General features: G+C 38.5%; 1 pseudogene; it reads left to right on the top strand.

Annotated features, from left to right (window-relative positions):
- The first annotated feature begins 442 nt into the window (after window positions 1-442).
- Window positions 443-13,078, top strand: LOC147514847 (uncharacterized; annotated as a pseudogene).
- Window positions 13,079-14,837: the final 1,759 nt, after the last annotated feature.

Genomic DNA, 14,837 nt, shown 5'->3' with positions numbered 1-14,837 from the left:
CAGTAATGTGAAGGGATAAATATGTACATTTGGGGTCTGATCACGAACTTTGAAGGTACCGCAACTCTTTTGCCTAAAGAGGTAGCAAGTACTTTACCGGGGCGGCAGGATCAAGAAGAGGGTAATGCAGCATGGGTAGGCTCTATGGAAACCGATATCCGATTTTGCTTGTGAGGAGGCTCGCCAAGAAAAGACTCGTCCGGAGAAGGGGCTTCCACAACAGAGGGGACTGCCATGGTAGCAGGGACTTCCATCACCTCGTCGTCCGAGTCGCTATCAAACAACTTTATCTTGGTGATATCCATGGATTGGCTCTTGGATTCCACAGATTGGGTTTCAGGGGAAATGTACTGATCTTCCCAAGCATAAATTAATAGATTTGAAGGAAGGGATGACATCTTGGGTTGAGCGATAGAGTAGTTCAGCTTGAGCTTTACAAACTATGGTGGCCAAAGCTTTGGTGCGAGCCTTTGACGAGGTTGTCTTGTTGGTGAATCTGCAGCTGGTATGTTTCCCATAATGGCTTTTTTTGGGCTGAGATCCTTTCTTTGGCATAGGAGAGGCTCGGAGTTTTCGTTCTTTAGGGAGGGGAGGGTGGCAGAACAGAGCAGAGTATATTCTGATAGTATGAAGATTAGGGTCAAACAGCAGTGGAGTGCCAAGATGGGGGTCTATACCAAGGACGTCAGTTTAAGCAGGTCCCAGATCACGAAGTTATTGGAAGATAGCAGAAGTGATTCTAGCGTAGATCCGTGATGTGGAATCGGTTCTCCAACCTGCACAAGGAGAGGGCAAAGGCTTGTTTAATGATGAAGATTGTGTATAAAATGGAAAACTAGGAGAGATACTCACCACTAGACAGGAAAGCGAGATGATTAAGAGTCAAATCAAGTGGGAGGTCTGTGGATAGATAATTCCCAAAAACATACAATGGATAGTAGTGCCAGGTCTTGTCCGATGAGGTAATACGCAGGACGAAAGATCGTTTTTTGGGACGGATGCAAAAGGAGTGATATCTGATAAAATGTAAATAAACGCTTCCTACCTATGAATAATAATTTATGATAGGAATAAGAAACGCTATTTATTTTACGTTTAATCAAATTATCTACTCTCAATTATCATGTAATAAACTTAGAGTAAAGAATTTGTTCCACTCCTGGCCTAGTTATTTAGAACGTGACAGTTTCACTAACATAAACAATTATACAATACCAATGAGCAATATTTTTAATAAGACTAATATGTGGGAATAACTAATTAAGATATTCTAAATTATACTATGGCAATTAAATAAAAATATATGAATGAGAAGGAATTAGGGAGATTTGAAATCCACCTTGATTAATCCCTAATATGCTAGTACGGAGTTGTTGCAACCCGGCCTAATCTTTAAGTTTTCACATAAAGATTATGTCTTTTTATCCCTAATTAATTATTCATGGCATCTCTACCAACTAATAATTAGCATGTAAGGCAATTGAAATCCATTCTCATGGTGAATTAACTACCCTCTAGAGTGGAATATCTTACTACAACTATTCTACATTAACACATCAAGTCTTCATCAAAGCTTCAATCAAACCCCTCTAATGGAGGTTTAGCTATGAATCATGGGATTATCATGAACATAATAATAGAAAGAAGAAGAAATAATAAAGAACTACTTTATTAAATATAACTTGAATTGAATTAATGGTAGCTAGGCTAATAAAACAATAACTAGGTTTTAAAACTAAAGAAAAAAAACTAATTTATTATCTAATGGGAGAGTATCCTAGAGTTGTGCCTTAGTCCCCTTTATATAAGAGAGGGCTAGGTTTGTAATTTAGTGCATGGACTTTGGAGCTATGTTTTGGGCCATTAAATCGAGCCCAAAACCTAATTACTTAAGTTTAAAAAGGGTTTTTCTGCTGGAAATTACTGCAACAATATTTTCGTCCATTTTTACTCTTTTGATTAGATCAAGTCCTAAACCATTAGAGAGAAATTTCTTATCCGGTCGTTTTGACATATAGTAGGCCCAATTCTGAGATCTGAGTTCAAAGATACGGCCTGCGGAAGTTCTATTGACTTTTCTGCTTTATTTATATCCGCATTAACTTTGACTTTTCAGCTTTGACTGGGCTTTAAAAAAGTTTTTTCTCTTTTAAACTTGGGCTTTAACCATAGAACTTCTTAGCAACCAACCTTTGCTCCTTTCTCTTGCAAAAGTGACATATTTCTTCACATATTTAACTCCAATACCTAAAATACACAAAGGTACATAAACATTATTAACTCTTATTTATTTTAAACATAATTGGTCTAAATGTAATATTATTAAGGGGTTAAAATTATAGTTTTTGGCTCTTATCAAACCACCCCCAAACAACATTTTTCTTGTCCTCAAGCAAATATGAGAAATTAAAGTAAGTGACTAAAAATAGAGTTCTAACTAATCTCATTTCGCCGAGTGCGATTGTATTAACTATATGCAATAAGGCCTTAAACCACTAAGAATTACCTAGTGGACGAGTTATAGCCTCGTGCGAGTGTTCCAGAGAAGGTACTCACAAACTTCATTTATACTACAACGACTAAGAAATAAAAGTATTGTTTTCTTTTTTATTCTCAGATATCTATACATCTCACTAGCAATGAATACAAAATAATAAATTCAAAACCTAAGCTAATACGTGCATAATAATTAATCATCTATGGATAAACATATATATAATGAACTATGCTATGAAATTCAATAACAAGTCCATTTCTGAAACTTTGGAATAGCATCCTTAAGTAGTTCCTCACAAATATGTCGAAACAAAAATACTATGATTTTTCCACTCAAGTTTCGCTCACCCCATTGTGCAGTGGGCACACTTTTCCTTACAAACTCAATGACGTACAAGAAAGACGAAGTCAATCAAACACATCTGCCACTTACTATCACACTAACCTATTCTTAATTGAGCTAGAGGTTTTTATTAGGTGTTGCAGGGATTAGGTGATGGTTTTAAGAAGGAAGGAAATGGATTTTCAAAAGTACAAGTCTAAGATAATAGGATCTTCAAAATATGTAACTAGAGAAAATCATGTTCTTACTTTGCTTCTACACTTTGTTTCCATCCTCAGCCATTTTTTCTTTTTCTTTTGGCTTTTGAGTCCTTTGATTATATTTTTGGAGTTCTAACTTTTTATTTTATTTATTTATATTTTTCTTTTCTTTTCTTTGGATGGAAACTTTCTTTTATTTGAAGCAACTAACAAATTCTTGGTGTTCCATAGGTCTTTCTCTTTTCTTTTCTTCATTTCATCTTACTTCTCAAACTCATTAAAAAATGGGTAGGTTGATTTTATTTTTATTTTGTTTTTGTAAAAGGGTAAAGGATTGTGGTTTATAAAAAGGCTAAAGAAAGGCTCAGATGGGCGAATAGCGAATATAGGTTTGAATTTCTGGCTATATCAATTCAAAAAGGGCCTAAATTCTCGCTTAGGATATGGTATAGTGATCAACCAAGTGGTCGTGTGATTTCTCTATTCATAATTTACTACTTCCTTATGTCATTACTCAATTATTTCACTCATATAAGACTTTTAGGCTATATTCTCACAAGATTTGTAGAAGAAGTACTCTAGCCTAGATTTCAGAAACTTATTGTCAATACAAACATAGCTGCCCATGCAATATATTTATGGAAAGATGCAATGACTATTACCTATATATTAACCTATGTTTCTAAAAACTATTCTAATTTAAGAGCTAACTTGAAACTTCTAGACTACTATCATCACAGAAAAAGAAACAATACTAATATTCCTAAGTGCATAGTATAAATACTTATTATTTATATATTTTTATTTTTATTTTTTTTTACTAGAAAGCAAAGTGCATATTATACATATATATCCTAATAGGTGCCTTAAATTACGCGTGTTTCTATGCCATCCCCAAACAAAAATATGCTTTGTCCTCAAAGTATAGAAATAAGAAGGATAGAAAATACCATGTGATAAGAGCCCAAAACTGTACTTTTAACCCTGTAACAGTCATACTTTTAGACCAATTATGTGAATAATAATTAAGAGTTAATACTGATTATGTGTTTTTATGCATTCCAAGCGTAAAAGTCCATTATGTGCAGAAATGTGCCACTTTAGCGAGATAAAGGAGCAAAGGTCGGTTGCTAAGGAGTTATGTGATTAAAGGCCAAGATTCAAGAAGACAAAGCCTCTGTAAAGCCCGGTCAAAAGATGACGAGTCAAAGTCCGCGGGCAGAAATAGTGCACAAAGTCAACTGAACTTCCGAAGACCATATCTTTGGACTCAGACCTCGGAATTGGGCCTACCTTATGTCAAAACGACCGGCTCGGAAAGAGCTTTCCAATGGTCTAAGCCTTGATCCAATCAGAGGAGCAGAAAGTGGATGTAAAGTCTGTTGAAGCCAACTGCAGCTGAAGAGGCCTTTTTGGACTGAAAGTATTGGGTTTTAGGCCTGATTCTCTGGCCCAAAACATGGCTCCAAGCCCATGCACGATTTTTGGATCTAAAAGTATAAAAACCAAAGCTTAGTTCTTTGTTAATGGTAGCTAGTTAGACCTAAAACCATATAGATAATTCTAGATCTAGTTTTCAGTAGATTAATTAAGTTTTAGTTCCATTTTCAATTCTTGTTTTAGATTAAGTCTTTGAATCATTGTTCTTGATTGATTAGATAAATAAAATAGTTATTTTGTCAATTTCAATTTTTGTCATCTCAATTTATAGATCTAGTTTTAATTCTTGTTGATTATCATTTTGTAGTTTAAGTTGATTGAAACATTATTAGTTAATTTAGTTAAGTTAGAATTTTAATATGATGAGTAGTTATAATTCAATGGGAAATAATGGTTTGATGACTCAAGGCTAAAACCTCCATTAGAGGGGTTGATGAAGCCTTGATGAAAACTTAGTGGTATAGTGTAGAAGCATTGTAGAATCTATTCCACTCTAGAAGGTCGTGATTCGCCAAGAGAATAGGTGGACGACCTCACATGCTAGTTAGTATTCGGTAGAAATGCCATGAACACTAGGGATTATAACTCGAATTTCTTGCCGTAAGAACGTAAGAATCGAGATACAAGAATCTATGCTAGGTTATTAAGTTGGATTCGAGGTGGATTCAATTCCCCTCTAATCCTTTATCTAGATTCATAAACAATCATATTTCCATAGCATTCGTAGTTAAATTCAACATAATCAATTTCATATAGGTATCGTAGTATAACACCCTTCGTAAAGCTCTCATTAGACTTAAGACCGACTAATTAGACTAGAAAACATTCCATGCTAGAGCACTAGGAGTGGAATGAATTTGTTACTCCACTCTATTTCGATAGAATTGAGAGTAGAAACTTTGATAAACATTTAGGCTCATAGTCTAGTTTTAGTTTACTTACGTTTTGAGTTCATCATTCATTTCGTAGGTAAACTATTCAATTTTATGATTTATCAAATGGCGCCGCTACCATCTTAGTTGCACTTTAGCATTGTTATCATAGTAGAATTAGTCATTTTTAAGTCCCATTAAACCCACCCACCCTCGTTTGATTCATACTGTGGTTATCCATTTCAGCATTGAAAAATTCCGCGACAAAATTACACTGAGCGCGATCGCGCCTATAAGGAGCGCACCTGCGCCCTATAGCCTGGAACACGGAGCGCGACCGCCCCCATACGGAGCACGACCCACCCTAAGTTACTGGAACATGAGCGCGACCCGCCCTAAAACACTGGAATTTCAAGTTACACGGAGCGCGACCGCGCCCTATGCGAGCGCACCCGCGCCCGAAGCCAAATTTTTCGGATTTCTACAGGTTTGTTTCGAACTTCGATTTTTTAAGTTTTTCAGTGTTCTAACTTGTTATTTACACTGAACACGCGTAAACAAGACGCTATTCATAAGCGAAGCAAGGGGATTTATCAGGTATTCCTTTCTTCCATACCTCGTGATCTCGGTTAGAGGTTCATACTAATATATCAAGATTGTTTGGATTGTTGTCGGTTTAGACTTAGACTTGCATGAGATTAAAGGTGCGGTGGGAGAAAAACACCGAGCGTAATTAACCGTCAACGTCAACAAACAAATCTATCGAGTATACCAATCACTACACCTCTAGCTACTATTCCACCAACCACGCGGACATAATGGTGAAGAAAGAGAGACTCCTCTCTCCGACTTCTACAAAGCTTTGAGCGATAGCCCTAAATCTTGCATCGTTCTAGCAGACCCAGTGGGGGATTTTCGAATTCCCCCAAACATATTTAATCTATTACCCGTTTTCCATGGTTTAGACCATGAAAAACCTTACCAACATATGCGTAGGATTGAACAAGTCCTTACAACATTCCATCATCTTACGGTTGGTACGGAACAGATTAAACTGAGGGTATTTCCCTTCACCTTAGCCGATAAGGAAGTGTCTTGGTTAACTGCCCAAGCGCCTAACTCTGTGGACTCGTGGGCTAAACTTGTTCAACTGTTTATGAAACATTTTTACCCACCCCTAAAGACGGATGAGATGCTTTCCAAGATTCATTTTTTTCGACAAAATCCTCATGAATCGTTTTCTGAGGCTTGGAATCATTTCACCGATCTGCTTATTGAGTGTCCACACCATAACCTAGCAAAAGACATGTTAGTTCGTGCCTTTTTCAAAGGACTTCAACATCACCATAAAGAAGTCCTTGACATAATGAATGGGGGTAGTTTCTAAGTAAAGGAGCCTCGGAGGCTTACAAATTTTTAGAAGATCAAACTAAACGTAATAACAATTTGGGGTAGTGATGATATATCTCTATTTGTTAGTTCTTCTTCAATAGTTAAGGCCGCCGGTATGTTTGAGATGAAACCCGATCTAGAACTTAAAAATTTAATCGAATCTCTAACTAAAAAGGTTGAGGCTATTTCTGTGCAACAAAAGCCTACCCCCGTCATGAATGTTAACTCCAACCCATGTAATGTCTGTTTGAGTCCTGAGCACCCTGACTCTTATTTTCCTTTCGCCTATGAACAACAACAATTAGAGCAAGATAATGTGTACTCCATTAATAACTATCCTATTCCTAATGCCCCATGGAGACAACATCCCAACTTTAGTTGGCGAAACAATCAACAAATTTCACCTCCAGGGTCTAATAACCAAAATGTTAGGCAAGCGAACAACTATAATCAAGCTCTACCTAGGCAAGGCCAGGGACTAAGTCAGGGAAATTATAATAATTATAACAACCAAGCGCAACCACGACAAGGTTTAGCACAAGGTCAGGGTAATTATAATAGTTATAATGCCAATAGAGGTATCATTTCGGTTAACAATAGTAACTATCACAACCCACCCATAAATAATCAATGTGAGATAGTTCCAGTCGCACCACCTGTGACTACTACACAATCACAGCCGGATCGTATAGACGCCTTTATACAGGTTACCCAACAACTTTTCCAATCAATGACTCAATCAAACCAACAGATCTTACAATCCATAAATCAAGGCATACAACAGTTAGCCCAAGAGAAAGCCAAACCAAAAGGCGTGTTTCCAAGACAAGCGATATCCAACCCTAAAACAACAAACACAGCCTTTGAGGTAAACGGTAATACTAGTACGGAAACGACAATAGTAGGTGACCTGAATGCCATCACCACTCTCCGTTCTGGAAGAGTGGTTGATAACAAAGTAACTATGCCTATAGTTACCCCATCAGTAATCCCTACACCGGATATTGAACTAGATACCGAAGTAGAAACTGAAGAGCCTACCACTATAGAGGTACCAGTTAAACAACAAACTAAGAAACAGAAAGCCAAGGTAACACATCAAGTCGAGCCATACGCTAAATATAGAGCGAAACCACCATTCCCTCAGAAGTTAGTCATGCTAACCAGGGATACAAACTTTGAGGAGATTAGGAACGTTTTCAAGAATCTAACGATAAACCTTCCTTTTTCGAAGCTATTAAAAGCTCCCTAACCACGCTTTAAGTTTCTTAAAGAGTTGTGCACTACTAGGCGTAAGACCAACATACCTAAAGGCGCCTTTTAACCGAACAATTCCCAACTTTATCCGAAAATAATGGAATTGTTAAGTACAAGGACCCCGGTAGATCCCCATCGTAAAATGCACCTTAGGAGATTCCCACGGCGACGACCGTTATTAGACACGGGCGAGAGTGTTAACTTACTCCCATATTATTTGTATAAACAAATAGGTCTACAGAAAATGCAACCTACAAAAAATAACGCGTTGCAATTAGCGGACATGTCAATTAAGTATCCTAATGGCGTAGTGGAAAAAGCGTGCTTGTTAAGGTTCAGGTTTTTTTACTATCCTGCTGATTTTGTTATCCTCGATACGGTCGCCAACGACTCTGTACCGATCATCTTAGAAGCCCTTCTTGGCAACCGCCAGCGACTTATAAATTGCGCGATGGTAAGATGTCCTTATCTTTTGGCCATCTTACGGTTGAGGTAAATGTTTTAAAATGATGAAACAATTACCAGATTCGTTCTATAGAGGGGGAGTTTAGCATGATCGAGAGTTTAGCTCAAGATTATTTTAACAACACGTTTTCGAAAACAATATGTACAAATTCCTTTCTTTTGGAATTTCAGATTTTGTAAATGACTCCTACTTAGAGGAAGTCAACACCATCCTTGAGTCCACACCAATTGTAGACCCCCGGTTTGCTCCACATATTGAGTATGAAGACTTGCTACCTAAGCAAGTATTCATTATGCAAAATGAGGACCCCGACGAAACATCTATTGATTTTCCTTCCACCCCAGTGCTTAAACCTCTTCCCCCAGAGTTAAAATATATTCAACTTGATCCGGATGGTAGTCATCCGGTAATTATATCTTCTCTGTTATCTAAGAATGAAGAGACACGTTTAATCCGGGTGATTGGGGAACATCGGTCTGCGATTGGTTGGTCCCTAGCCGACATTAAGGGAATTGACCCTAATATTTGCACTCATCGTATCCATTTGGATGATAACGCGAAGAATTCTCGCGAACCTCAGCGTCGCTTGAACCCAGCTATGAAAGAGGTGGTTAGGGAAGAATCTTTACGATTACTTTCGATCGCGGGTATCATATACCCAATCTCTGATAGGGAATGGGTAAGCCCCATTCATGTAGTTCCTAAGAAATCGGGAGTTACCATGGTACGTAACGGGAAGGGTGATTATGTTGTCACACAAGGTCCTATGAAATGGAGGATCTATATTGATTACAGACGTTTAAATGCTATGACACAAAAGGATCACTTTCCTTTACCTTTTATAGATCAAATGCTCGAACGCCTAGCTGGTCATGCTTTTTATTGTTTTCTAGATGGCTACTCAGGCTATTTTCAGATTATTATTAATATTGATGACCAAGAAAAGACTACCTTCACATGTCCCTTTGGAACGTATGCCTATAAGCGAATGCCTTTTGGCCTTTGTAATGCTCCCGAACCTTCCGGTGGTGTATGCTTCATATATTTAGTGACATGGTAGAGCTTTATGGAAGTTTTCATGGATGATTTTTCTATCTATGGAGACTCCTACCACGTGATTGTTTGTCTAACTTTGTCTAAGGTTTTGACGGTGTGAAAAAAGAGCATCGTTTTAAACTGGGAAAAGTGTCATTTCATGGTAAAAAAAGGCATAGTACTAGGTCACATTGTATCTAGTGATGGCATCGAAGTAGATAAGGCCAAACTAGATAAGATAGCGACTCTACCTAAAACCACGGACCGTCCGCGTGATATTAGAGCCTTTCTAGGCCATGCGAGGTTTTATAGGCGGTTTATTAAAGACTTCTCGAAAATAGCTAGGCCTTTAACTAATCTGCTTTTGAAAGATGCAATCTTTTATTTTAATTTTAACCAGACGTTGAGGCTTTTGAAACTTTAAAAGCAGCCCTAACCTCTGCACCAATTATCTGACCTCCCGATTGGTCTAAACCTTTCGAACTCATGTGTGATGCTAGTGACTATGCGGTTAGTGCGTCTTAGGACAAAAACTAGATAATAAGTCCATTTGTTATTTATTATGCTAGTAAAATCTTAAACGATGCTCAACGGAATTATTCAACTACAGAAAAATAATTCTTTAGCTGTCATTTATGCTTTAGATAAGTTTCGGTCCTTATTTGGTTGGTTCTAAAACTTTAGTTTACACGGACCATGCGAATTTTTAAGTACCTTCTTGCAAAGAAGGATGCTAGCGAGATTAATCGATGGATCCTTCTCCGCAAGAGTTCACATTAGAAATAAAGGACAAAAAGAGGGTCGAAAACGTAGTTGCCGACCACTTATCTAGACTCACCAATGACGATCAGAGTGATTCTGAGTCCATACCGGACTCTTTTCCTGATGAGCACCTGTATGCAATTTTTTCAGCACCATGGTATGCTGACATTGTAAATTATTTAGCGGCTGATGTTATGCCTTATAATTGGTCAAGAAATGAGCGTAAGAAGTTCTTGGCGAGTTAAGTTATACTCTTGGGATGAGCCATACCTTTTTAAGTATTGTGCGGATCAGATTATTCGTCGTTGTATTCCCCAGTGAGAATACAATGAAGTTCTATCGTTCTGCCATGACAAAGAGTGTGGTGGCCATTTTAGTGGGATGAAAACAGCCGCTAAAGTGCTTCAATATGGATTTTATTGGCCTACCCTTTTTAAGGATGCCCAAGTGCATTGCAAGACGTGTATTCGTTGCCAACAACTTGGGTGAATCATGAAACGTAATATGATGCCATTAAATCCAATCTTAATAGTAGAAATTTTTGACGTTTGGGGCATTGATTTCATGGGTCCTTTCCTTGTTTCCCACGATTTCATTTATATTCTAGTTGTCGTGGACTACGTGTCTAAATGGATAGAGGCCCTGGCTTGCCGTAGCAATGACCATAAGACAGTTGTATTTTTTATTAAAGAATATATTTTCTGTCAGTTTGGCATTCCTAAAGCCATCATTAGTGATGGTAGAGCGCATTTTGCAAACAGAGTTGTTGCATCCCTAGTGAAAAAGTATGGAGTTACACACAAAGTAGCAACTCCTTATCATCCACAAACAAAGCGGACAAGTAGAAGTTTTTAATAGGGAAATCAAAAAGATTTTAGAAACAACTGTAAACCCCGATAGGAAAGATCGGTCAAAGCGTCTATCGGATGCCTTATGGGCGTATAGAACTGCTTTCAAAACTCCTATAGGTATGTCTCCCTTTAGACTTGTATTTGGGAAACCATGTCATTTGCCCGTTGAATTAGAGCACCGTGCTCTGTGGGCTATAAAAAGCCTTAACTTCAATATTGATGAGGCAGGTGTCAAACGCAAGTTGCAATTGAATGAGCTTGAAGAAATCCGTAGTGATTCTTACGATCTCGCGAAGGATTATAAAGCTAACATGAAACGTGTTCATGATAAGCAAATCTTGCGCAAAGAGTTTGTGGTCGGTCAAAAGGTCTTGCTTTAGAACTCCCGTCTACATATTTTCCCAGGAAAACTAAAAACCCATTGGTCTGGCCCTTTTATGGTTACTGAAGTCACCCCTTACGGGGCAATCACTTTGGTAAATCCAAATGACAACAGTACCTTTCAAGTTAATGGTCAACGGTTAAAACATTTTCACGAACTTCTGTCCCCTGATGTAGAGGAAGTCCTTTTACAGGACCCTGTCTATGAGGATTGACCCTTGTCATTGGTGTACTTCCTTTCACTTCCATATAGTGGTAAGTGCACCATTCAGGTAACCGGGCCCTCCCTATGGAGTGTGTGGCTGTAAGTACCGGATCCTAAGTCTACGGTTAGCATAATTCACGTTTTCGACTTTTGCATGTTTTCTCGGTTTTTGAGTCATGTTCCTCTAAGGGGTGAATTATGTATTTATTGTTTTTCATTTTTATTATAATAAACTAATAAATAAATAAAATAAATAATAATAAAAAATTCTTAATCATAGAAATAGCAATCCAACAAGTCTTGGGAATCTGACTTTAAACGACCCGCGTTAGAACAAATTTTGTGTTTAAAAATTTGTTTGGGGGTGGGCAATCGGTCTCTCCATCTGGATTACTCGAACTTTCCATTTGTGTTGCTTAGGCCCATTACTTGTAGTTCAATTGGGTTGACGTAATCTAAACTTAGATTTCCTTCGTTTGCATAACTTACGTCACACACGCACTTCAAGGCGTTTTTCTACCCTTTTATACGTCACCCATGGTTGAAATTGAATGTTTTATGGATCATTGGATTGGAAATTCTCTACTGATCATTTCCATAACTCATTCGCCAAAATTGGGCCAGTAATGAAGCGGCAAATTGAGTTTGAAATTGCGCAAAAAATCGGAAAATTTCGGAATTCAAACTGGGCTTGGGCCCAAACCGCACGCACGGCTGTGCGTCTCCTTCCTTCCCAAAAACAAACGCACGGTTTCTTTCTTTTTAGTCAATCCCGCCGGTTATCAAGGTAAAACAAACCTTAAACACCAAAATAAAAAAAAAAAAATAGAGAGAGAGAAGAAAACCTAACTACACCCACACCAAGATAATCAAATCCAACTAAAATCTTCTTTAAACCATTACCACCACCAACCTAACTCCGAAAAACCGCCACCAATTCAAGTAACCACCGCCACCACCGTTGTTTTAGTTTTTTTTCTTCAAACTTGCCTCCCCCACAGTCTACAAAACCATTAGTTGTCTCAGAAACTTCAATGGCACTACGACGAAGAATTTTGCCGGAGCACGCTTTTTCTTCCGGCCTACTCTGGCGCCACGACGCGGAGATGATTAGGAGGCATTGGAACGGACTGTGGTACTCGACTGAGGAGTTCTATCACTATGATTTGGTAGAACAATTTTATAAGAAGCGAGAATTGGAGGGGGATAGGATTTTCATAAAGGTAGCAGGAACGAGGAGGGAAGTAGTAGGCGGTTGTTGTTGAACTGTTAGGAATTACGCTTGAAAGCAACCTGGTAATGACAATTCAGGAATCCCAATATACTGGAGTTCCTGCTTTAATGAAGGATATTGTCGTGGAGGGTGAATACAATCTGACATCTCATTCGTCCAGGCCGGCCGCCAACGAGAACCAATCAATCGGTCAGAGCTCGGTGGATTGGTAGGAACGCCCTCGAAAGACAAAGTCGATTGATATCGGCCCGCAATATCCGCAGACGTTCTCGGATTTTGCAAAAAATAAGTATAATTTCTGCATCCTCGATTTAATGTTTAATGTGATTCGAGGAGTGGGGAAGAGCTTAGCGCCTCTTCCCGTATTGATCACTAAGATCATGCTCTCCTTTAGAGCTGTCGCAAGATCTGCTCCTATTAAGATCAAATTGCATTCTAATGCAAGTATCTCTACGGATTGCATCCAAGAGACTTGGCCGTTGTCTGAAGAAAAAATGGTTGAGTCGGAGGATGAAAGGGAGGATATGACATGTCTGGATGAAGATGCATTAGATAAATGTAGTTCTAATTTAGAATGCATGCAAGTATTGCAAACTGCCTTGCGTTGCGTTTATGGTATTTGTAAAGATATCCGAGATAGATAGATTGTAGTTTGAAAGAAGCAAACAAACCTTCAGACGAGACTTGAAATGCTCGAAGGGGTTCAGGACGATATCTTGTCTAACATGGAGACTATCTACCAGCATCAACAAGCCCAGTATGCAGTACTCCAGACTGAGATGGAAGCACAGCGCTTGTTCCGAATAGAGATGCTACGACGCATGCCACCCGTGGAGGACTCTGTTTCAGCCGAGTCCGACAGGCATGAGCGTCGTCGCCGAAGGACAGATGGTTGAAGCCATTCTCCATGCCAGGACCAATCTCCATCTCCGGGCCCATCTTCATCACATGGCTAGGTGTTCACCATCAGTTGTGTTCGCTGTTATTTCATGGTTTTCATTACTTTATTAGTTGGATTTTAATTAAGTAGTTAAATTTAAATATTAATGTGTTTGTTTAATGTTGTTTGGATTTAAATTTTATTTTTAATATAATTGGTTAATTTCGAGTACTGCTTGTTTTTATCATTAATCCCACCTTCCCGACTTGTTTGGGGGTGGTAATATTTATACCGAGCATAATTCGTTATATGATCATCCACGGTAAAGTAGTCTTGAAGGAAAGGTTGATAATTTGGCCGATATCGGCATATCTATGATTTGTGTGGTGGTAGCATGAAATGTAGGAGAGTTTAGAAGTTACTATTCTAAATCCATTATGAAAGATACCAGGATTTTTAGAAAATCACGAAAATGGTTTGTTTCCGTTTTCGGGTTTGGAATTTTTCTATTTCCGGAAATTGCCTTAAAACAATTTGGGAACTTGCCGATTCGTTTTGGAAGCTCAAAACCTATTTAAACTCCCTTCATTCTACACTAACAAACCACATTACACCCCACCATCATCCCGCACCTTTCACTCAAAGCTTTTCCTTCTTTTTCCTCCAAATTTCGTTTTCAAGACTTACGAAGCGCGCTCGCTCGGCCACTCAAGGCCTCATGCATAATTTCACAAAGTTTAGTCAGAGCGCGACCCACGCCCTCCTTGAGCGCGACTCGCGCCCAAACACTATAATAGTAAAAACCCACGAGCGCGACCGCGCCCTATACGAGAGCACCCGCGCCCTGCCTTCTGTCAACGCGGAAAATTCCAATTTTCAGAGGGTCATTTTTTTTTTTTTTTTTTTTTTTTTTTTTTGGAACTGTTCAAAGAGTAGTTGAGATGACATCCCCTATAGTCATACCTGAACAGTCTTTCGAAGATGTGTTGGGCACCGAGACCTATGGACATTGGTTCCGACACA

The sequence above is a fragment of the Coptis chinensis genome, chromosome 2 (genome assembly GCF_015680905.1).
Source record: "Coptis chinensis isolate HL-2020 chromosome 2, ASM1568090v1, whole genome shotgun sequence".
Classification (NCBI taxonomy): Eukaryota; Viridiplantae; Streptophyta; class Magnoliopsida; order Ranunculales; family Ranunculaceae; genus Coptis; species Coptis chinensis.
Note: the sequence above shows the minus strand (reverse complement) of the source record. Positions and strands in the feature narration are given on the sequence as shown.